Raw genomic sequence first — 27240 nt, forward strand, 5'->3', positions numbered from 1 at the left:
GCTTAAGGTACATTGAAGCATTTAGCATGAACATTTTCCATTCATTGTGGGATATCCACTGTAATATTGAAACCCCTACAATGTTATTGGTGTCACATTAAGTGTTAAATACAATCTTTCCACAGAGTTTCCACTTAGTAATTATTGTAATTATGTCATACCTGGTAGAAGACGGTGCAACTCTACAACACTATCATAATATATAAAAATCGTATGTTTTACATAAATTACCTACTACTCTCATTCCAAGCAAGTAGTAGAGCAGTTTGCACAAGTTTCTCGTACAAACTACAAATCGGAGTGCGAAGCAAAGATACTCGTACATTATTCGGAAGTTGTAAAAAGTAGGCAATAAATCACCCGGCTCGCACAGCCTCCGACTGCTTTATGGGGCCCTGGTATCTGTTCCACAGACTCTTTGAACATAATTGAAAATACATCTTGGGGTAAGTCTGTATGATTGATATACTGGCTCTGGGTACATTTTAAAATGATGAACTGGTAATTGTTCCAGAAACTTGTTCTCGAACGCTGCGAAGCAAAGCGCAAAGCGACATTTTTAATGCTAAGTATTTTGTAAACCAAAACTCAACCACTATTTAGCCACCATAAATTACAAATTACTCAGTAGAGGCTGAACCGAATCCATCAATTAATTATAAAAGGTAACCAAATAAATGTGACAGCGCATCGAAAAAGTCGTTACAATAATATTTATTTATGTCGTATTTTCATAATCAATCTCTTCACAGTCTTCAGGAGTCACGACAGCTTGACATTTCGCTAATGACGCCTAAACACTAACCTGCCCTGCCAGGCCATAATCGCCACTATTACGTCAACATACAGTTATGTTTTGCTTGCCAATCATATGGCGACTGTGGCGACACTGTTGTAGGGTTGTCTAACGTTCGGCCAACAGGTTTTGTTGTAATTGCTTCGTCCGGTCACAAATGAATATGTCCGGCCGACAAGCTCTCGTAAAATTGTGTATCCTGTTTTATGGAAAAACTACTTGTACAAAGTACAAAATTAATACAACCATTGCAATTATATTCAGTCACTACATTTGTTTTTTAATATAAAATAGTACATGATTTAATTTAATTATACTTCTCCATCTCATTAAAGATCATTATTAAATGACAAAGTTACAAGAAAATGAAGAGTGAACTGTCGCAGTAAGTATCTGCCAGCCCTGTCAATGTCATCCCTAAGCGTGTCGAAGGCGAAAGTTGACAAGAGTCCGCGACATTAATCCGCGTGCAAACGCCGCGCGGCGACAATCTGCGGACTCACCCTCTTAATGAACGCGCCCTCTGTCGCCCGCCGCCCGTCGCCCGTCGCCCGCGTCAATGCAAATTGTTATTCTTAGTAGTTCGACTTGCTGACTATCTAAATATTGATTTTTAATTTTAAAGGATAAAGGGAGCGCAGTAATTAGATTTGTGACCTAAGTCCCCGAGCTACGATGGAGCTGTCTTTTAAATCGTTTATCCCTCGCCTTTAATAGCCTTACCAACAATATTAGAACATGTGCTGGTTTTCTCAACTTCGTTCCAATACTGTTTTGTTAACAATTGAGTAATTCGGAACTCAATAAATACAAGATATTACGTAAGCAATCCGCTGTATAAGCCAAACATGAAACCCGGGAGTGGCATTAAGTAATATTTGAATAATTGAACTCATTGAGGGAGATCCAAAGCCGCGCTACATTCACTACCGCAGCTATTTATATATACAAAGTTCCTTCAAGGAAATTGTTAAACTTATATATTGAGACATTTAGCTATGGTTATGTGTGTGGTTAGAGATGATCACGAATACTAAGATAACAGGAAAAATATGAAAACACGTGTTGCTTGCGGTGAATTCCCAGCTACAAAAATATCTTAGAATGACGATGCCTATTTGAAAAAGATGACATAGTAGTAGTAGTATTAATGATTATATTGTGTAACAAATTAAATGTTTCGTGTGAGTGTACAGTGTATACAAGCTGCGGCCCGCGTGGGATCCTCTTAACATAATGGCTTGTACACACTCCGGCGGATCAATGGACCAATATTAGCTTTAATACTCCCGGGATGCAATAATATCTAGCAGCCCCGTTATGTCACAGTCTAGGGGTGCAACACAGTTGTTTACTAGTTTTATAGTTTGTTCCAATAGTCCATTAATTATAATTTCACTGTGACGACACAAAGTGACTTTGTTTCTGACAAAGAGGTCACATTAGGTATTGATTCTGTTCTGTCTACGGCCCGTGCCTACGTCAGCTTGTAGCTAAACTTCTCACGTTCACTAATTAATGCTGGCATTTATTCCCTTGTGTAAAAGTATCGACATCATTAGTCTCATTAAAATAAAAAACTCCCCGTTAGTAGAAGCGAAATAGGTACTTAATACTGTCACTCAATATATTGTAGTAAGCACACCTGTAGGAACGACAAACTTCTGTAACAATGTAACAGTCGCAGCCACCGACGAATTATGTTCTATTTCAGGAACTTTCCGTTAGTAGCCAAACTTAATATTTAGGAACAAACAGGTACCTAATTCCATTTAAGTAATATTTTAAGCATTTCAATTTCTTGTTCACGATATAGTAAGTGGAGAAATAAATGGCTTAATAAATACTCGCCGACAGATACTACTCTCCTTAAGTAGTAAACGGTCAGCTGTAGTGTACGATTAACTAGTCCACAGTTTAGCGGTTACGCCCTAACTGTTTATTAATTAGGGTAGGGTCCGTCTGGAGGCCACTCGGAATAATCAAAAAACAATCCCGGCTACTTGTTCCTGGCCGAGCCGCTCTTCCACGCACCTCGCCCCGCGGCGGTCACGCGAACCGAACAATTCGTTTAATTAAAATACTTTTGCACACATACGCACACACACAAATGATGAACATAGAACAGCACACACCTTACATCACACGAGCTAACAAGTGCGGAGCCCCCGCGCCCGACCGCCGCGCGCCCCGGCCCACAATAAAATTATCTAAATAAAACGACATTTGCTTTTGTCTGTAGGACAAGGCTTTTGTTCAGCATTGCATGTCAGCCAAATTAAAATTAAGGTAAGAAAGGTAAAAAGACGGCACAAATTCCCTTTGGCGACATCCGACAAGAACGGATCTTGAAGATCTTAATTAAAACTTGAAATTAACCTCACGAAGTGTTCAGGCCGAGGAGCTACGTGTATGGCACGCTGATGGAGCCGCTTGCTCCGTGATACACAATGGGGCTCAAACAATCAATTACCATCTAATGAGGTGTCGTCTATGCAGACTCACGTTGCCTCCATAAGTATCGCGCCATGGTTCACAACATGACTCGACTAATTTTTATCCACACAACGTTACAGGTTCTATTGACTGTCGATAAAGTTCATTGATATCATAGTAACACTTGCGACACATCAAGTTCCGTGCTGTCAAGTCTGCATTTCTGTGTGACTTACCTGTAACAAAAAACACAAATTGTTAATGGAGTTTTAAAGCAAAAGTACTCATTGAACGGACTACAAAAAAAAAAAAAACCAAAACCGCACATTTTAAAATAATCTCCGTTCATGGATTAAAAGAGGGGTGTAAAACTAAACAAAAGGCAACATCTCGTTATTTCGCGCATAGGTTTTATTTTCAAGTTGTTTATTTTTACAATAAAATGGCGGGAGGTATCCGCCGCCATTATTCAGCGCAAATGGTGGCAGACTGTCTGGGGGACCGCTACAGCTACAACTCAGCTACATACTCGCAACATGTACATATAGACCATTCATTCACTACATTATATAAACAAAATCTGCAGTTCGAGTCAGAATCCCGTTGAATGGGTTGTTTTAGTAAACTTGAATTTGCATTTTTTAATTTGGGTAGTAAATGGACTTTATTGAACAAACAAAAAATATGCATTGATGTCTACAGAATTGTTTTCTTCAATACTTCCTCCAACGATGGCAACTTTACGAAATACATCGATTTATAATTTCGTCCTGTTGTTATCATCCATCGATCCTCCATAACACGTCGCGCACATACACGAAGATAAGACCGAGACCTCCCCATCACGTAGCACTTACTGTCCTCATAGTTTTTATTAAGCTCAGTAATGTGTATTGTTATCTGTTATCGCCAACCCCACAACTTGGGACAACGGCAGGGAAAATACTTAGTAATCATAACTTATTAAATACGGTTAAGGCACTTAAAGAGAATGTTTTGGACACGTCTACTAAGAATGAGTGAACCAGAAGAATATCATCCGTTTAAAAAACCGAACACCGCAGCAATAAATGTTTATGTCTAGTGTAATATAATGAACATGTGAACAATCTGACACAGAATAGTATCAGGTGAGCGGTACAGCTTTTATAGTAGATTTATCGTAAAACGAGAGAGCTCAGTACGCTTGAAAGGAATGTACGCACCTCCGAGTACAGTCTGTCGAGGCAAAGGTACAAAGTTTACGGGGCTCATAAACACAGGTTACGATGTAAGGGGTTATGTGCGCACGTATCACTCAATTTACTCTGTCTCGTTCCACGCAAACATGATACGAAATCATATAAATCCAGTGAGATCAGAATGTAGTACGGACGCAGATAAATAATCTTCTTAGATAATCATGTTGTTTTATGGCCTTCGTGGTCACCACACAGTTTTTTATTTTTATAGAAAAAGAAATTATGTCATTATGATATGACATTGACAATGACGGAAGTTTTTTCAATTGACTTACGATTTTCTGTATGATGATTTCAGGTCCAAATCGTCCAAATCCAAATGGCTACATTACATAATAGAGATGTTCAAACGAGATAAGGAGATTGCGAGTAGTTACTGATATTACATTTAAAACGCATGGCTGAAGCATTCCAGTGTCCTGTCGCCGCGCGCCCGGCTGGTTATATTGAGTTTCCAATCATGCTCCGCGCACATCGTTATCACGGCGCCTCCACATAAAACAACGTTTTATTTATTGTATTTTGTTTTAGTGAAAATTTGAGGTTTATTGAAAAAGTATCAAAAGTAAAAAATAAATATTGTATTTATATTCATAACAGAGGGATGAAGGGTGTCTCAAGGACTAGGTGCTTAAGAGAAAACAGAAATACAAGAGGAGAGTTGTAAGACACTTAAGGTGAATGTTCCGAGCTCTTCATGGCTCGTTTCCCGATAGATGGCGCTGAATTGAACATTTTCAGTTTTATGTTGTTTTGAGTGTCATTGGAACAATATTAAGTAACAGAAATAGAAATGCGAAAATCAGGCATCCCACTTTATCGGAATAAGTCAAATTATCGCCTCAAAACCCATCCGATTTGCCATAAAAGCGAAATATTAAAATCCAACTCTGTTTACAGTCATTTATACACACATAGACATAGCGCCTACTTTAAAATCAACCTTTCTTCAAAATTAACCACTAGATGGCGTGCATTTAAAAGTTAATAGGCTGGTACCTGTAGAAATTATGTCTTGGGGATTAGGAACTAAAGAACACCATCTGATGCTATTATGTTCTAAAAATAAAAGGTATAAGTAGTGTTATATTTAGGTACTAAATAGCATAAAACAAAGTCGTTTTCTCTGTCCCTATATCCATATGTATGCTTTCTACACTAAGGATTTTGATGCTGTTTCTTTTAATCGATAGAGTGATTCAAGAGGAAGGTTTATATGTATAATACATGTATATTATAGTAGGGAAACTTATAATTTTGCACCCGTGCGAAAACGAGGCGGGTCACTTTGGAATAAAATGAATGTCAAGAATGCAATGTAAGACAGTTTTATTTTATTATCTTATACATTATTTAATAGAATGTATATACTAACCTGCAATTATTACAAGTATTTATGTGACATGAATGCTTGATACGTGACTGATTATTAAAAAATAATCTCATTCAAAATAATAATTCAAAACTATAATTCATAAACAAGGCAACCAGAATAATAGATTGCAATCAAAGCGGAAAAATGTTTGAGAATATCTAAGCATCCATAATCACTATACTACATAAGGAAATAAAAAAGCAACAACTTTCCTTTTTGTTTTTCAGAAACCTTAAAATAGGTCAATGTATTCATATCACATTATGAACATTATGTTCATTACGACGAGTACACCATTTCAGTTTTCTGACATCAAAAAAAACATGACTGTAAATATTGATAATGTAGATTCTAAACGCACTACTATAATAGTACAATAAAAAACATTTGTCGTGTTGTTTTCACTCATCCTTCTTCATTATTGCCTGGAAACTACCGCTACACAGCTGCTGCGAAAGAAAATTACTATAATTAGTATATTTTGTGTTTAACTTTTGATGTGGATGAAAACAATATCCCACAAGAAAAAAATATAATATAGATTGAAATCAATGGAAATCATAAAATAAAATAAAAAAAATTGTGTACCTTTCATACCTAGGTATACATTTCGCATTTTTTTGAACATGTCTCAAAACTATTTCTGGCAGAATACATTCTTTAAAAAAGTGTATTAACTTTGGCATCATATTGCTGATAAAGTCATTATATTATCTCGACAAACTTCTATAACAGTCAAAGGTTCATTGACTGAAATAAAACATATGAAGTAGCATTTATCCATGTTACTGACACACATTTGTCCTTGAACCTGAAATAGATTTAATATTATAGTAAGAAGATGCTAAAATAAATTATAAAGTGGACATGCAATAGAATTTACTTGATAGTAATATTCATGCTTTTTATTCATAACTAGAACATTATTATCCAATGATAGAGCAAAATTGAAAGGAAATCGTTTTTCTTGGTATGGTCATGTGAAGAAGAGGGATGAAACGCATATTACTAAAAGAGTTCTAAGTTTACATGTAGATGGCTCAACAACTGATGACTCTATACGTACTTGAAAACTAAAGTTTGTTTACAATGAAGCTGGCCACAACTTGAGTTATAATTTACAGGTTTACTATCTTGTCGTCCACATGTATCCAACTGAATGCGCTTTTCACTCGTTTTGACGATTTACGGGCGCCTGAATATTCGTGGCGTTGATACGCCAGCTTTCTGGTAGGACCCCGACATAGTAGGTACCTAGATGTAAACGGAATCCGAAATACACAAAAACTAATTATATACAAGACAATATTATGTTACTTTTATAAACTCAGTACCTATTCGCATAAAATTGAAACGAAATTATAACAAAACCAGATCAAATCGCTTGTAATTGCAGCAAAATGTAGTCTCATGTCATGAAAATTATTGCAAAGTAAATATCCATACCATAGATAAAACAGAATTTATTAAATACGTTCCGAAATTCAGAAAAATTATAGCAATAAAATTTTACTTACCCAAATTATGATATAACATCAATTGAAAAATCGCTGCAGAACAACCATAATAAAATCATAAAATCGTATTACATAATTATACTCTATTTACTATAACATTAGAAATTTAAAGATACTTGTTTTACCGTCCGTTCAACTGATTTTGAGTGTATCGGAACGCGCGGGATTCATGTAGCAGACGCAATATAATGTGACAAATAATACTAATGTTTGTCCGTCCAAAGTTATTTGTATTACTAATCTGAGAAAACAATATAATATCGATCGGTGATTTCTAATATGAGGATTTTAGTTTGTAATAGCCAGCTAAACTCACGGGCTGACTTGCTAATATTTATTAGTTGGTAGGTATTTTTATTTTGAAATAAAATTACTTACTTATAAACAACATATACTACAATACTTTGCAATAATCATATTAAATTGGAAAGAAATACATACAAGAAATATTACTTCGAATCAATGAATTTTCATTGATCAAAAACATACAAGAAATTCCGCGCGTAAAGCCTAGCGTAATGCTACGCAAACTCTTCGAAATGTATTTTATTTCAAGTCAACCATCCGATGGTACTAAATAAGTTTGGCAACGTGTCAAAGGTCATGTTCGACGGAACGGCAACATCGTATTTTGTCTACGAACGAATTTAAAAAATTTTATTGTTGCCAGTGACAATAATAATAACTAACGTTAACATTTTTTTCACACACGACCACAATGTTTTATATTTTCGTTTACGATAGTTAGTTTTAAATTATTGTAATGTTTTTTAATGAAAACCATTGTTATAAAATTAGTAATGATTCTTCAAATTTACATTATCGGGTGCACGCCATCTAGCGTTTAATATTATAACCTATTGCACTAACACTAGTAAAAGAAATGCCAAATTTTTCACGGTTTTCAAGACTGTTTTTCTCCATATATAATGCGAATTATTTACCAAAAAGTTATATGCAGATTCTTGACCGTACAAAAGTGATAAAGTGATTAGTTTTGTGCAAAACGTGTCTATGTACGGAGAGTATACCGTGAACGAAAAATGTATGAAAAGGCGATCGGAACATTCACCTTAACGTAAAAAAATCCTTAAAATGAAAACAAATCTTAAGATAGCAACAAAAGCTACCATAAATTAGCAACGATTTTGCTGCAAAGGTAAATTGAGAATGCGGTTTGATTGGTATTGTTTGGTGTGTAAGTGTGCGGCTGACAGAACCACCTCCGGGAACCAAAGTGTTGGGCAATGTAGCGGAGCTGCACGCAACAGGAGTGCACAATAATGGCGCACTAAGTTACCGGAGCGCACGGCGCTGCATCCCAGCCGCCGCCGCCGCCGCCCGCCGGCCGCACTAATTGTTTCCGATCGCAATCAGTGTCCAACTAACAGACAGCACAACCACATCCCTGCACTTTGATGTTCATTTACTGACATTGTGGATACAACCACTTGCCAATTGCTTCGTTTATTACTTTGAATTGAACAACAGAGAGCTTAGAAAAAAAAGTAATTTAAAAAACTAAAAAACCCGACTGCGTTTCTTTATAATATTAAAATGAAAAAAACCTAAAACAAGAAAGTCATCGTAAAATTTAAGCAGTCGGGACCCATTCTAAATATAAAGACTTTGTGAGGGCACATACGGCTTGCTTTCTAGAATGGGTCCCGACTGCTTAAATTTTACGATGACTTTCTTGTTTTAGGATTTTTTCATTTTAATATTATAAAGAAACGCAGTCGGGTTTTTTAGTTTTTTAAATTACTTTTTTTATTTATTTATCTTTAGTTTTATTATTTTTTCATTTTGATATATCTAGTGTCATTCTCACAGTAAATACGAATCAAACGACCCCTATCAAGCTGAAATCCATCGAGTCGTTCAGGCTAGAGAGTGAGCATTATTCGAATTTGGCGCCAAAAATCCACCATTTTGTTTTTTTATTATTTTGATATATCCAGTGTCACTCTCACAGTAAATACGAATCTAACGACACCTCTCAAGTCAAAATCCATCAAGCCGTTTAGGCTGCAGAGCGTGCCAAACAATTATACATACATACATACATACATACATACACTCGAAAAACATAACCCTCCTTCTGGCGCAGTCGGGTAAATACTAGTTAACTACTACAATCTTAAATCCATTCAATCGTTTATCAAATATCATTTCACCAAAAACGTCACACGCCTAGATAAATGCAAGTGTCGACGTAATTTGATAACTAAAACGAGATTTCCCGGAGCAAATCTCGTTTGTACAATGAGTTCACGGCACAAAACCGTGAGCTTCCACTTCAATTTGCTCGAGTGTACCTTGCCAAATATTACAAACGAGTAGCGAATTATCAACAAATGGGAAATAATTAAATTAAGCAGAATCCGGCTCCTCTGGGGCATACAAACTGAGCCGAGGGAAACGGACTCAGAGACGATTAAGATACAGACTAACTGGGGACACAGCTCGGGGGAAAATACCCGAGCACTGTAGCTACACTGATCATTTTACGTTGTATTCTACAGAGAGAGCCATTGAAATAACAGATTGTTAACAATTTCTCGTTCAAATAAAAACGCTAACTCACCACGAGAGCACTATCAGAGTAACAAGTAAATTGTAAGTTAGTGGCGTTGTTATTTTGTTTGACAATTGTTGTTAACAAACGGAAACTACGGCGGGGGCGGCCGGGGCCGCGGGACCAAACTTTTTTATGCTCTCTAATTTATTTACCCGAGTTGTTGAGTTCATTTAGCTACCCTTGCGCAACAACTAATCTAAAAGGACTCGCGAGTGAACAAGTCCTTAAGTTTTTCAAATGTCCGAGCACTTCTAAATGTTATTGCAGTTGTTTCCAAACTTTGGCCAAGATTTCACCATGTTGGTTACGTTAAGGAAAAATATGAACACAACTGTTCAAATTAAATTGTTTGACTATGAATCAGTCCTATAAGGGCGAGTAGTTTGTAACAAGATCACAGAACGTACAACAAATAAATAGAAAAGTCCGCAGGTATATTGAATCACTTTATTTCGCGCCAAGTGACGTCTGAGAGAGCCCTCCGCATTGAAGCGCTAAAGTCAAGGTAATCCCCGCGGGGACTGATAGAGCACACAAATTCACTCGTTTGCTCACAAGTGAGCACTCGATAGGCTTTGTATCTGCTCAGCGCGGGCTGTGGCGTATCAATGTAACTTACTTTCAATCATTATCGAATCAAGTCTGCCTCAGATAAATCCAGTACTTGTTGTTGCGTTAAGACCGGTGGCCCTACTTGTCAAATGTTGCGTAACTCCGGCCAGCCTACTCTCGTTAATGTATTTTCATCACGAACTTGCTAATTACTAGTGTGGCCCAGCTCGCTACAGCCAGAAAAGTAAATCGCAGCCAACTAGAACTGAGATTCGCAGAATGAAAATACTAGGACGACATGATAAATGTAGACATTAAATCCAATTTGGTGGGCTATGAAAAGAATAAGTGGGACAGTGTAGTTTATGTATGGAATGAAGCGGCCACGTCTGCCGCCTATGATGGCCGGGTGTACGTAATAGCCTGGGCGTGCCGTTTCAATTCAATGATAGCGGGACTAAGCGCTGCCCAATCTCCGCACATCTAATAGGTGTGTGATTTAATCTCGGGGCTTTACCTACTGTATGGTGTATGCCTAACACATAAGATTGTTCAATAAGCCCATTAGACTCTCGTGACCTATAAATTGTGACATGACTAATTCATTTAAAAATCGTGTCATACAATTATTATCATTGTACAGATAACGTACATTGTATTTGATAACAATAGGCACAATGCTATTGATATCGTATTGTAGAGCGACGGCGGCGTACAAATCGCGGACTTGTCATCATTAGGAATCAATTCAATCAGTTGTACGTCTGAAATGTTGAAGGGATTCAAATAAGAAGGAATACGACGTGAAATGTAACAAAAATGATCAAATAAATATCGTAGGAAACCTATATGTTTATCTCGCACCTTCGGCAGTTCGGCATCATGTATTATCTCTTTGAAATCGAAATATCGAAGGAACGTGCCGAAACAAAGAGCTCCCTGAGAATTATTCAAATAACCTTTGAAGTCTTTGAACAGAACAAGGTCAGATGTTATTGGATAATGAATTTAGCAGTCCGATCTTGGCAGAATCCAAGCGGTAATTACGAATTGTATAACTTGGAAAGTCAACAAACGCAAAGTATTTATTGCATAACAATGTTTTATTAATAAAAAAATATGATGCCTTATTTCGCAAAATTAAAATTACTTTGCAAACACTCAACATTATTTATGAGACTATGAGCTAAGTTACAAAAAATACTAGGAGAGCAGAAACCGCGAGCGTTGTGAAGGGTCGTTTGTCACCCGCGATGTTCGTTCAATACAGCTGGAACGCAGTTGCCAGTGTCGGCAGGGTAGACAGAATTAAATTAAATAAAAATAGCAAGTGTTTGTATTGAAAGAGTTGCAAAAATGAAATAAAACAGCGTGTCTAGGCCATTAGGGGGACGTCAGCGAGCTTAACCGGTGTTAGGGTTGGACATTGATTTTATTGAAATGTGCAATAGTGGCAGATATGTAAAATATTGGCGAATGTATCGTAATAGTAGATGTAAAGCTTTTTTTCTGTGTTGCAGTAAAGTTGGCAGGCTGGTAGTGACAGGATATCGTGATAACGAATGAGTGTACATTAGTCATGCTGTACAAAAAGTATGTGCGCATATGTGATGCGTGGCAACAGCTACAGGGCCTTGTTTTATGTAGGAGCCACGCAGCGCACGTTCGCTCTTGACTGCGCGCTCTGGAGTGATTGCGTCGTTTATGATCGCATCAACATTTCATACTTTTTCTTAAGTACATTAACACAATAAATGCGAATGCTCGAGTCTCTGTGACCTGGTGTATTTTTTTTATTTTTTTAGCATCTACTACTTATTAATAAGTAAACTAAAGAAAGTTATGGATCAAAACTCGAAAATAAGGTAAGTTTACTTGCGTAAAATATACGAAACGTGTCGATTGATTTAAAATAAGTTCTCGAGACAATAATTTTCCTTGCACCCTTCAAACGATTCTCTCTTAAAAAAGTCAATCCGTGATCATGGCGCTTGCAACAGTGCCGAAATATCGGAAACTCACCAAAATGAATAAACATGGTAAATATCCCGTCATAAGTTCTAATAATAGTCTCTTAAAAAACATCCACTGATACCAAAATAAAGAAATGTGCAAATAAATGTTTATAAGAAGAAAACTCGGTTTTATTGTATTGTGTTTCCGCTGCTGTTCTACCAGTTCCGTTGCTTCCTATTCTAATAAAAGTACATTATCATAAATCCTGAAACCAACACATTTCAGCCCATCAAAGCCACCCACAAATATGATAACGTGGTATTTCACCATTTGCACAATACATACATACGTATCACTAAAATAAAATGCCAAAATGGCTGACAATAAAGTGACGTGAGAAGAACCAGAATACGAACGAGCAAGACCAATATTGTCCCGGCACAGGAGGGAACATAACATTACGAATAACTTACTAAGTGGTGACGGCAAAACCTCGTATTTTCTACAGAAACTGAACAAAGAATCTGATTCTACTATTGACTTTAATGACGTGAAAATATTACATGAGCGTTGCCAAAAGGGCTTTACAGCTTGATCAATTTCATCAACAGTTTAATTAGCATCAAAAACCATTATTCCTGAATGCTCGGTTTACTAAGATAACGTATTAGATCACTATAAGTAAACACAAACAACATGTAGGTACTACAGTAACATCCCAAGTAATAGCGAAGTAAAATAACTTGAACTGACACTCGGCAAGTTGTGAGCTATCGACAGTGAGCGAGCTGAGCGCTCAACTAAAAGGCTTTGTGGACTATTAAAGTTACCAGTTTACAACTAAGCTCAGTTCGATCGGGTTCCCGTTTACACTAGTTACCGTAGAACAACTTTACATTGGATAATTACTAAGGTACGAGTCACACTGTCGAAATTAAAAGGACTTGTCATCACGTGAAACAGTTAGGTTGGGCTTAAAATGAAAGCTCAGAACTTGAATATTTTCACATCTATGAATACAGGAGTGAGTGTAGAATTTTGAAGTAGGAAAGTATACAATGTAGTGGTGTTACAAAGCCGGGGAGAGGGCACTCCGTGCCGGTTAGCGTCGCGTCGTCCGCGGAGACACGCACTTACGTGGCCGCGCGCCGCCGCCGCGCACCGCCGCGCCGTGCCGCCTGGGAAATTACCCGCGCGCCGCACTGTAGCGCCGCGCCGGCTTGTAACACCTCGCTTGTTTATTAACTTAAGCTCTCAGGTCGACAGTTACTGCTCCGCTGACGGTAAATAAAAACGTTATTTGATTTACGTAAGCCACGGAGGAATTGCTCTTGGGCAAAGTGATGCATACATGGACAGCCCAGAAATTAAAACGTCGAGGGTCCGGAAGAATCCTATGTATAAAATTACTAAACAATACAAATTTCTCACGTGGCGAGTTGGTTAAAATGCGTCTTTCGAATGCGGAATGTAATGTAAGCTTTTGATTTCTAAAAGTCAAACCAATTCCTAAAACAACTCGGATACCTAAAGAAGCTACTTAGATAAGTGACTACTCAACAACTAGTTTGGGTCGGGCCTCAAATAACGTGTGCGGTGTTTACTTCCTACAATTTAACCGCAAATCAGTGCTCAAGAAACTTCAAAGATAAAACTGGGGCCCTCTTCATTCATAATGGATTTTCGGGATAGTTTTCGTTTAGAGGGTCTCTGGTCGGAAAGCTTCTGTCCACTCATTACTCGGCGTCGGCCCCGGGGCGGCGGCTTAACTTTGTATCGGCACAACTTGTACAACACACGCTGATACAAAGTTACCTCGCGCGGAACACACGGACCACACTGCGCACTGCTGGCATCGCCTTCCGAAGCAATACACTATTATACACGGAGTTCACTTGTTTGTTATTTCACTTCGATTCTGGTGTAACATGTTGCTCAGTGCTCACTTTGTAGCAATACGCGTTCCGTTAAACTCTGTACAACTAGATAACTAAATAGCTGAGCAACTTTGTACCTAGTTCAAAACACAAGTTAGAAGTTTTCTTTAAAACGGGATTCCTGCAGCGAAATTACTGCTAGGTACTAAGTAGGAAAGACCTTCCAGTTAATAAATTTAAACCGTCCCAGTAATCTCGGTCCAAAGAATCGGCAGAGCATCGGGATCGGGACGGACATTTATTTAAACGATCTTTTCGAGGGAATCTCTCTGAAAAATCGCGATCGCAGCTGTTATCTGGCAACACTGATTGCGCCTTTGATGGCCGCTTGTGGTGCAAGAGCGAACAATTGAACAACTCAAACGACGTTTTAGAACTTTAGAAGTGCTTTGTTTGATACTTATCTGAATCAGTTAATATCTAGCCGACGATATTCTCACAATATGTTCGGCACTACCAACTATCTACGATACAACCCACAGCCTCAGAAGTCGATAAAATAACACGGTCGAGCGTCGCTTAATAGGCTTTCACAAAGTTCTAGTGCCAATTAATTTGACTGAAGTAATGTTAAAATATACGTTCATTAAAATTTAGGGCAGCGCGGCTAAAAGCTGTGCGAGTAGTTTATATGCGCGTAGTTGACAATCCGATATGGCACCGCGCAGCGCTGCACCGCTGCAGAACTGGCGGAGTGCACTAATAACGCGAGGCAACAATTTCCGTGCGCCGGGCGCAGATTACCTCCTTGGTAATTGGACTGGCTGCGCTGATAGGAAAGCGCTGGAAATGCTGTTAGTTACAATCACATATGTACGCCCGTTGCAGATCGCGTACACATGTTTTAATCTTTATTTTCTACCACAAGTACAAACGCCAACATATTAATTTAAATGCTTTGCATTCAAACACAGCATTACTATATCCACAATAAAGGCTAATAATACAAAATGTGAAATGACATCAGTAATCCATTTACATACTAATGTCACTAAACTATGAACACACGTTAACAGTACGTTTGTTTATACATAAACAAACAATACATTGTAACATTAACTTATGAAATAATCACTATTACACAATGTACATAATATAAACACATGATTAGAAATGTACCTCACATGTTTCTCGAGCTATATTATAGCACTCCGGAGTACTAACTAAACTAACTTGTAAAATCACTAGGCAAATACCAAGAACCTTTGAAATGATCCTAACAGACAGCTTATTTTATGATGATGTTAGGAACACCAAGTTAATTGGTGTAAAAGTATACGTATTTAAGTGTGGCAATAACCATAAAGGCAGATTATTGTGTCCCACGTAGGTACACGCGGCTGCACATCAAGCTATGCAAAACCAGTATAAACTGACCGTCCAATGTGTGGAAAGATCATACAAAGCGAGTCCATGACAAACTGGTTATGTATAGGTCGATGTGTAACCAGTACAAACTGACCGTCGAATGTACGGAAAGATCTTACAATACGAGACCATGATAAACTGGTTGTGTATAGCTCGAATTGTACGAATATTGGTGTTATTTACGCAATGTCATAAACCTCTGTTCCGATATCGGTATGGGAGGCGATAAGCTATTTATTGAGGATCGCGTTATTGCTCGAGTGTGAACCTATGTTCCACTGATTTACATTCTCATATTGAGTGATTGAGTTGTACAGGAACTGTCACGGAAATTAACTATATTGCTCCATGAGTTACTCTTGGTAAATTATTCAGTAGTTTTCCGTCTACGGTTACGCCTGTAAAGAAGTTGCTTCTTAAGAAAGTTCCGATCCGGTAGAAATGTATGGATGAAGAGTGTGTAGTATGTAACGGATGTAATCGTCATTTTTAAAACCGGTTCAGTATGTTCAGAGCTTAGTCAATAAAAAACACGAAAAGACATCCTTAATCAAATACGTTAAAGGAATTCTGAACCGAAATGAAAGCAAATTGGTAAATAATTGAATAACTAGTGACAGTTATAAAGGTTATTCACATGTGACATTTCACTGTAACCACACCTGATATTGTGGTTTTTAATAAAATCATGTATTTATAATAGCTAGGGTAAAATAAATCGTTTACATTAGTGACGTACAGCCTACCCCGACGGTCCTATATTTGTGCCAACACACGACTAACCTCCGTGAATAAACAGCTATAAGTAGGGTGTAATTAGGAAAATGTGTTAAGCATAAGCAGCGTTCCTTCGCTAAATACCACAACACGTTTGAACAATGTCTCATAATCGTAGGCAGCATACAACAAACACTACAAACATACATAAAGTGAGAAAGAAAAACCGTAAACCGAACATAATTCAAACACATGCCATAAACAAGTACCAGGATAACAGATACGACAGGGGTTGGAAATTGTAATATCGAACGTGGCGTTCTTACACAGCTAGATGAAGCAGTCAAGTGACGGATGACCGGGCGCGGCCACCGTATAATGGGACTGTCAGATTGTGCTCGACGATCATATATCCCCTTTGTGAACAACATTTATGGGATAATTACCGAGATCAAATGCATAAACTTGCATGTTATAATAACAAATTAAATGTTAGTATTAAAAAAGACAGAGATATGATGAAGTACCAAAAACTAATACAATATCAAAACCAGATCATGACACAAAGGGTTGTCAGTGGTAACGTAATATCGTACATGGATCAAATACGATTACCCACTCTATTGCGTAATTAGTTTAGTCACCGATCTCTCTCGGGAAATGCAATTATAAACATCACACAAAGCACCTGTCGAGCTATGTTTGCCTGGTACTATCGCTGTATGTTATTACTAAAACTATGTGACATGTGACTACAAATTCAAATTTATGTAACAATGAATATGCTTATAGTAACTAAGTTGTATTTAAGATTTAGATTAATCGACCTTTCAAAAAAAACTGAAAGATATTTTTTAAGGTAAATAATTACATAGCACGCGTGCTTTATTTTTCAATTTTATAGTACATTTAATGTATAAAATACTAGGACTGTGTAATGGAATACGGCAATGAATCAAGAGGATTTATTTCAAACCATTTATCAGACTCATCCCGACTTTTATGTGCAATGTAGAAATGTTGAAATTGACGTGTACTTTATAATCACACTGTATGTTGTCATAATATAAAAGCATTATACGTACTTTACTTAGCTACAACCAGATTTACCATCAGTTTTGATTTTCCCCCGGGAGACACGGGGAGGTATTTAGTGAACCCCAGCTTATGTCGATTTTATTTTCCTCATGTGTGTTTGTGAATTCTCTATCTATAGTATACCTACAGGGCAGTCAGACTAAACAAGGAGGAGGTAAGAGGAGGCCAAACATTTTTTTATTGACTGTAAGGTAAACACGGATAGGAAGAAACAAGATTGTGACTTAAATTAAACTGTGCGTAAATATAAAATATGGTACAGTTCTAGTACTCCATATATTTTTCCGTCTATCGTGTTAAACGCCAAAGCACGTCAAGAGCAACACATTATTTGTGTGACCGGGACAAGCAATAACACTTACTAAAGTACAAAGTATGTGTCGGTGGGCAGTTTTCGGTGTAATACCTTGTCCATTGTCCCAGTAACCTAGTGGTAGTTGTGAAGGGCGTGGGTCCGCGGGGCCGGCTCGTGAGGCCGAACCCTCCCTGTACAGCGTGTACCCACACCGTGTCCCGTCACATCAGGGGCGCCGTGTCGTTTGTACCCGTACCTCGAAATCGAATAATCAATTTTATCATGTTATCCCTCAGACGATCTTATAGTCTTATCTCTTTTCTCTTTACTGAGGGGTAAACAGATTTAAAAAATAATGTTGTCAAATGTAACGATGTACTTTTTTTAACTGGAAGGTCTTTTTTCATGTTGTGACGTCACTTGTAGACGCTTATATTTTTCAGTTTAGACGAATTGAATTGGTGTCTAAAACACAAACACAATTCTTGTCTACATTCACATTACATATTCAAACAAAAATTCTCTATATGTCGCTTTTATCTAAACGTGTAAAAAGTGCATAAACAAAGAAAAACAAACGTATGTAACACCACAAAACAAGTGTAAGATAAGCAGGTACGAGTGCAGCATGACATAAATGTGCGCCTCATTTCTCCTATCACAAATATAACTTAAAATACACTCGGCGTCACAAAAATCGCACCTCTTTAAAAGTTCCCTTCATAGTCATTTTAACCCTATTAACACCAATCAATGGCAGACATATGACTGTAAGGTATCATTGGAAAGGCAATTCATTTAAGTTTAAGAATAAATCAATGGATTTGGTTTTTTGTTTACCAGGGAATAAAAAAAGCAAGCAAATGCAAATGGTTAGAAAGTTACATTTTATTTTATCAGTAATAAACAACTTAAAACCTAGTGTTACCCTCCCTAGCCCTGATGACTGCTTCCATGCTTTCTCTCATGGACGAATTAATGTGACAACAGTCTCTTGAGGAATGTTATCCCATTCTGAATATTTTGACAACATTTTTTTAACGTTACGTGCTGATGAGATCTGTTGTGTTTAGGAATTCTAACTGTTGTTAATTTAAAGGTCGTTAAACGTACTTTCAATTGATACCAATATTAATAATGTGTAATGTATTCGTTACTGGCGGGACATGTTTTAAACTTACAATTTTCCAAGAGGTGCGATTTTTGTGACGCCGAGTGTATATGGGATTCATATTTCCGCCCGCAGAAATCCGCGCCGTACGAAAGTTATATAAGAATGAATCATGTCGTGCGCCGAAGATACCGCGCTAGGATTGTGAGCGGAAAATATTCAGGGTTCAACGAACCTTACTACAGATTGTTATCGTAGTGAACTTTCACATTAAATAACTAGACTCGCTAACTATTGACTGTTTCTCAGAATAAACGCTCTAGAAAAAATACTTATAAATGGAAAATTCAGATGACAATATCGATATTTCTTTACTGAAACATTTTTCAATAAAAGTAAGTATTATAGATAGAATATTCAAATCGGCGAATGATTATTTTACCAAGACATATTGTTATGTAGGCAGGTACTCAGTCGTACATCCAAATTGAGTTATTTGAAGCAATAAACAGACAAGAGGTATGAATTAATTAACCTCTGAATGACACATTGGCAGGTAATGATGACGAGCATTCCACAAATTCGGTTCAGTGCTATAATTACTGTAATTAATATAAGCGTAGTCGCAGGACGCAATTAGTGGTGCGCGGTAACTGTCTCATTATTTGTCGTATCGATCATTTCGTTACGTACATATTCATGTTAATGGGCGCGATAACCATTCATTGCAATTATGTGTGCTCGCAGCTATGGCTGAACGTGTTTATTCTATTTATATTGTGGATTTGCATTATGTTAATATTAACCTTAATTACTTACTGAATATTATGGTATTTATTAATAACTAGCTTTCCACCTACTGCTATTACACCAACTATATTACCTATTAAAAACCGTTCGGGAGTTTTCTAGCTCATCCAAACAGAGAAATTCTAAATTCCTATTTTTATAAAATGTAAGGTTTAGAAAAATAGCCTACAAAAGCTAATGCTTGATGTGATTATAAGAACTTTAGCTTAGATTTTATCCAATCCCTAAATATAATTCGTTGGATGAAATCAAAGTCAAATAAGTAGTAGTGGTCGCAAACACGGTCGGCTTGTAGTGTGTCGGACTCTTTAGACGGCCACATTGAAAGACCTTCGTACTTTACACATTTTCCAAATGTAAACCCATACTGTACGTAGTTAACCCATCAAGATTTAAATCTAGGCACGGCTTAGACTGACTGTTACGTGTACTTAGCGATACGATCTAACTTTCAACAATCAACTAACTTTTACTAATAAAACTAATTTAAATAAGTTTAGTGATAACAATATTTAGCTTTATTAAGTACGTCTGGATTCGAAAAGGTACGAAATTGTCTGAGTTTAGTCGTAAGATATAAACTACTAAAATGTTTAAATTAGCTTAGTTTAATTAGGTGTAATTTAAGCCTGGTTTCATTGTCATTAACATATAAATAGACCAAGATTATTCACAAATGTGTATATCCTAGCTGGTATTTACAATCCTCCATGACCTCCATCCCTGGAGACGGCAGTGAGTCCGGTTGACAAATAGGTGGAATCAATCTGGCGCTACACATTACAGATCGCACCACACATCAGTACAGGGCGCGCGACGCCGGTAATTGGGCACAACCACAAAGCACCATTATCCCACTAGTGTTTCCCATCCCTCACAATATGTAAGCTTAGATAAATTATATGTGACATACTTACGGCAAATGTGCAAATGTTTTGAGATACTGCATGTGATTTCGCAAATGCAATCCCGTATTTTTCTGTCCCCATAGAATATCCGGGGAATTCTTGGATAAAAATGTCCCAAGTATGTATCCTATTTCTGTCTCCTAGTACTAAGCAACCTTCCCACCATCTTTCAGCCAAATCGATTCAGCCGTTCTTGAGTTATAAATAGTGTAACTAACACGACTTTCTTTTATATATAGACATAGATTTATTGGCGCCCAAACACATGAGGTTTTTTTGTTGTGACGGTGTAAAAGCAATGCGATGTAATTATAATAGTAAGCATAATTCAAAGAATGTCGTTTGTGTAAGAGTCTATATTTCCAAGTAATTATAACAATAATTCCCAAAGATCACTAAGGCAGCTCCGGCACTGTTTTACTGAAGTGTACATAATGAATATTAACAAAGGGCTCACTGAAACTTCCACGAAATAATGTTTTAATCACACTAGTTTATACTCGTATTTACTAATTCCTTGAATTTGAATACATTTGCCAATGATATTAAAGTCGGTATTCCTTTGAGAAAACGCGTGTGTATGTCAATTGTCATTACATGTTTAAGAGTATCACAATTGTCAAAGGTACAGATAAAATATTCGTCTTGTTAAATCACTTGTCGACGAGTACAAGAAATCTGTCCGGACAAGTATTTGAAACAAGTTGAAGGAACTGTCGCCCGGGACCGAGGACTAGCCGTCACACTCGACTACTTAAAACGTCTCAAATATTCAACCGGGCCGAACATTGTGCCAACTTCTCTTCATCGGAGCTATTTCAGAACATTAAATAAAAGACTACGACCGTCAGAGTTTAATGTTAACTACGTTTCACAAAACAAACATTTCGTTGGGAAGTTAATACAAACGAATTCTTAGAAAGATACTGTTTCATCGCGAGGGTCGAAATTGAAGCAAATAGCTACGTGCACGAGTATTATATAGTATACAGCTTGTATAAATAGGTATCAGTGGGTATTAAACGATGTGGTTGATTCTCTATTCATGAATCGAGTGAATCAATGAAAGATTTCTCTTTGACATAAGTAAAGTTAATACACAAACCATTTAGGATAATCGTTTAGGTAGATGTGAAAGCTCGAAAGTAAACTGTTTCATAAATTGTAGGTAAACACACATTAAAGCAGTGTGGCGTACAGAATGCTGCACAATGTTACGACATGAAAATGTCAAGCAAACAAGAGGGGACAAATATAAAACAATATAAGGTGCGCGATAAAATGACGCTCGGTACCAACAGCAGAAGAGTTGTTTGCATAGGGACCAGCGAGTGCGGCGCGGGCACAAACAGGCCGGAGTGCGTTACCCTCTCGCCAACCCCTCTCATCTCACGTCCGATGCCAAATATTATAAATCAATGTACCCCTTATTCAATATTTTGTTTTGTTAACAACTATTCATTAACAGAAAATAACACTCTAATATTGTATGCGCATACACGTTAAGTTACAAAACAATATACCAACAACTCGTTTCTTTCAAAAAAGTTAGCTTGGATTTGGTATTTATACTGTTAGAGTGGCCAGACAAAATATTATCGGTTTGGACATTCTTTAAAGATTTCAATTTATTCTATTTCATAAAAAACTCTATAGTGGTAATAACAAAAGACCCACGCGGCCGAAAGCGTGATACAAAGTAAGAACTTAATAAATGAGAATCTTCTAAGGCGTATTGCAAGTGTCACGCAAAGTGCGAATCTTTATAATTTAGAGCGTAATCCATAAGAACCGGCCAAGTGTGAAGAGCAGTGGAGCGGAGGGCAAGGAGGGCGAGGGGACGCGTGCAGTTTGAGGAAATAACACTCATCATAAAGCATTATTGGCTAATGAGTGACTCGACTACTTTCCTAAGAGGATTACCAAGAAAATGGGTGTCACGAACACGTAGCCCGTAAATTATTGCCATCAAAGCATTCGGGGGTTATAACTAACGCATTAAATAATACAGATTATGGGATGGCTGTTTACTCGTATTATTATTGCTGTGAGCGAATTATTTAGTTAGCTGTTAGTTAAAATGACTGGTTGTTCCACTGGGACCTAACTAGTGAGACTGCACTAGTCGTTATCAAAATGAATGCACCTGCAATGTAACTAAATTATTTCTCATGTCATCGTAAACTACGATATCATACTTTATTTCTTTATATGAAACTAACAGTTTAAAGAGCTAAAGTACTTAAAAATAAAACATAAATACAGAACAACACTTGTCTATAAAGACACGGTTATTTAACATCAAAAGATAAATGAAAAATGCCAGCATCAAGTTTTTGCATCGTTTTTATATTGTGGAAATGTTGGTGAAAGCATCCCGCAGCACATTGAAACCGAGCGCTCATTAACAAAACGACTAGGAGCACAGAGACGCGCGGCGGTGCAACCTGAAACTACAGCTGGAACAAAAGCGTGGCGCCGGCGACGACCTACAAAATTATTGGACGCATTTCATAAATACAATGGAATTTCGTGAGCCGGCGACTGTCTACGTCTGTCTCCTGTCTCGACGGCTGAACAAAACGTTTTGTATCCCGCAAACTGGTGCACTTGGAATTTGGAATTCCTTTTCCATTCATCACAACAATTTCAGATTCATACAATTGTAAGACGTCCAATCTGACGAAAGCATTATAAAATATTTTTAAGTGAACAAATACTATTCTACTTCCCACCCCACCCTACGCGCTACGAACATACGTAGCACATAACGCCTACGCCGTAGCCGTCAGAACACAACGTAGCCGTAGGCACGTAGCGTCAAAAGCACCAGCTTTCCCGTAAATGTTTGAACACCGTTGTATTTGTGTCATTCAATCCTGAAAGTGGCACTAAAAGTCACTGAAAAAGCGTTCCATTTTAATGAGCCTACAAAAAGATGTCGAATTCATTTCGTGGAGTATTTCGGTGCGACTATTTTATGAAAGCGGGCGATTAACTGAGTAAATATATTTCGGTGTCGCGCCGAGCCCGGCGACCTCTGTTCTGTCCTAAATGAAACCACTGAACACACTCGTCAAGTGTTTTAAGTAAACGATGTTTGTTTGTTCACTTACTAAGTTACTACACTTGTTTGATGTTCAAGTAAAACCTTTTACGTTAAGTTCCACAGTAATTGGGTTACGTTTTATGTACAGGCGAGTCCGTGACGAAGCAATAATATAAAACTTAGTCTTTTTATATCTTTTGTAAAATTCAGTTGATGCATTGTTCAAATCAAACATGAAAAATATTCGCATCAACTTGTCAATAAATGTTATGATTCATCGAATAGAAAATATTTACGAGCACAATCGGGGCTTATATCTTTTATACGAGTCCAGCAGTAAATCCCGAGCAAATATAGTAAATGTAAGCAAAGGTAGAGAAACATCATACATCTCGGTCGAGGTAAATGATCCAGAGTTCCCGAGACAGATTCCTTTCATCGGCCGGGTCGCAATAATTGGGCACGATTCTCTTTTTCTTATAGTCAGCATTATTTGTTTGAATCGGAGATATTATTGAGGTAATGGCTGACAAATTACATGACAATTCAATTACAAGTCAATCGCGGCTCCGATATACGACTGGTGATGTTGATTTATGGAGACGATAAATAAAGTTGTATCTATTATTACAAGAGTATCTACGTGATAACAATAGAATAATTGCTTGAACACTTATGTATGTACTTCCAAGTAATTAGGTGATTGTGGAACTTAGCTGTGATAATAGTACATATGTGGGCACTATGTTTAAAACAACCCGCTTTTTTAATTTATATTCATTACAAATTGGTTTTATTGTCCCATAGTTTTGACGTCGTATTGTCGTTACATTGTTCCTACATATACAGGGTGACTTTGAATTCGACGTATTCCTCTCGGGAGGTGATAATACAACTAATTTCCTACAAAATTAGCCCTGAGGTCCTTGGGCGGAAAGTGGCTAGTTTCTGAGATATTCAACATTTTCGGTTTTGGTAAAAAAATCCCGAATTGATTACAAAAACATCAATAAATAAAAAAATACTGGTTGGATTTTAGTAATTTTAGTTTTAATCAGTTGCCAATACATCAGTTATCATTTATAAATACTAATAATGGCACAAATATCATTCGTTTTAAAATAGCAAGTAATTTCCTATCAAATTTTGTTTTGTATCACTAATTTGGTCAATAGAAAACTGGATTTATTTCAAAAAAAATATGACACTAAGCGTACAAACTATTAGAAAAACTTCCTTGGTTTATTAGCTATCCAGAAACATAAAATTATTGACAACATTCTCAAAAATAAATGAATTAATTGATGATAAGTAGAGTGTAAAGAGAAAAGGGCAATTTCAAAAACATCTTTATTAACAAAAAAAATTTCAAAGTAACCTTCCCTACGACAAATACATGCTCGAACACGTTTCCTTATCTCTATGATGGTCACTCTTGGACCGAATATGCGTCTAATTTCGTCATTATCTTCAAATACGTTTTGGAGAAGAATTTTGATACACGGCCTATTCCGTCTGTATAAACAAGGGACTTTATGTAGAAATCGTTAAGCGTTAGGTTCTGGTCACTGTGCATGCCATGTAGTCATGTAGTGGGACCGCCCTGTCAATATAACACGTAGGAACCGAGACATCCTACCATTGCCGCACAGTAGATCGATAGTGCTCTGATCAAACTATCACAATATCCATTATTAGCCCCAAAAAAGTCAACAAAATCTAAAAAAGCAAAACCAACAGGTCCACGGATACGGTTTTGATTCAAATGTTTGGATAGATATCATTAATGATGACTTGATTGGGCTCTACTTTTTACCCAATAATTTAAATGGTGAGAATTAAAATTAATTTTTAAGGAATGAGCTAGGATCATTGTTTTAAATTTGAATTTAGAAACAAGATTATGAGTTTATTCGAACACGACGATTGTTTAGTGCACTATTGAACTACTGTGCGGCAGTGGTTGGATACATCGGTTTTCAGGCGTTAAATTGACAGGCGGTCCCACTACATGACTACATGGCATGCACAATAACCAGAACCTAACGCCGGTTGATTTTTACATGAAGTCCCTTGTTTATACAGACGGAATATGCCGTGTATCGAAATTCTTCTCCAAAACATATTTGAAGATAATGACGAAATTAGACGCATATTCAGTCCAAGAGTGACCGTCATAGAGATAAGGAAGCATGTTCGGGCATGTATTCGTCGTAGGGAAGGTTACTTTGAACATTTTTTTGCAAATAAAGATGTTTTTGAAATTGCCCTTTTCTCTTTACACTCGACTTATCATCAATTAATTCATTTATTTTTGAGAATGTTGTCAATAATTTTATGTTTCTGGATAGCTAATAAACCAAGGAAGTTTTTCTAATAGTTTGTACGCTTAGTGTCATATATTTTTTTTGAAATAAATCCAGTTTTCTATTGACCAAATTAGTGATACAAAACAAAATTTGATAGGAAATTACTTGCTATTTTAAAACGAATGATATTTGTGCCATTATTAGTATTTATAAATGATAACTGATGTATTGGCAACTGATTAAAACTAAAATTACTAAAATCCAACCAGTATTTTTTTATTTATTGATGTTTTTGTAATCAATTCGGGATTTTTTTACCAGAACCGAAAATGTTGAATATCTCAGAAACTAGCCACTTTCCGCCCAAGGACCTCAGGGCTAATTTTGTAGGAAATTAGTTGTATTATCACCTCCCGAGAGGAATACGTCGAATTCAAAGTCACCCTGTATATACAATAGGTAAATGATCAAATAATGTATCAGAGATATTGTAAAAAACATTTTTTGAAAAGAGTAACGATGGAGTTTCTTGCTCGTTCTTCTCCATTCGAAGCAACACTTTGGAACGAGCGCCTAGCTTCACTGACAGACAGACTGACGGACAATTCAATTTGACGTTTCAAAAGTGCCTAATTTAGGATTAATTGAAATAAATGCTTTGACTTTGACTTTGAGTAGCTATTTAGCACATCAGAGTAGATTTACCCCGAGTCTTGGTAAATCTACTTACATCCAGCCGTTCTAAATATCCAAAGCATTTGTTTGTAGCAATCTCTCTAGCTCAAACTTAGTCCCTACATTATTCTTACTTAACGTCCATCATAGCAGTTTTTTGTTTCAATCCATCAATCTCACTCTACACATACCTGTATAAGCTCTCATTACAGGAATAATAGAACAAAATATTACAAGCCATAGCTGTAAACTGGGCATTAAACTCACCGCGGATTTAATACTACGTTCATATTACGGCCGCGTAACAACACAGCTGACGAAATATGAGCTTACTTTAAAACTCAGATTACCATTTTAGAAGAAACGAAGTAATATAAAACAAGTTAATAGAGTACTGGCTACTGGCGTGTTTCATCATTTTCATATTTTTCATAAGGCCATGAAATATCATGGCGGTGGGAGGGCGGCCAATATAAACATCGCTGTCGACTCAAATTTACCAATCGTGC

General features: G+C 37.0%; 1 protein-coding gene and 1 long non-coding RNA gene across 3 annotated transcripts in view; both read right to left on the minus strand.

The window, feature by feature from the left end:
* LOC118270887 (neurobeachin) overlaps window positions 1-27240 on the minus strand; it is a 364981-nt gene that overhangs the window by 319029 nt on the left and 18712 nt on the right. The window lies entirely within an intron of this gene.
* Window positions 5786-7310, minus strand: LOC118277065 (uncharacterized). The gene is made up of 3 exons (XR_004783737.2): window positions 6915-7310; window positions 6437-6659; window positions 5786-6297 (listed from the first exon to the last, which is right to left on the minus strand). It is a non-coding gene; the product is annotated as an uncharacterized LOC118277065 (long non-coding RNA).

This window comes from Spodoptera frugiperda, chromosome 9, assembly GCF_023101765.2.
Source record: "Spodoptera frugiperda isolate SF20-4 chromosome 9, AGI-APGP_CSIRO_Sfru_2.0, whole genome shotgun sequence".
Lineage (NCBI taxonomy): Eukaryota > Metazoa > Arthropoda > Insecta > Lepidoptera > Noctuidae > Spodoptera > Spodoptera frugiperda.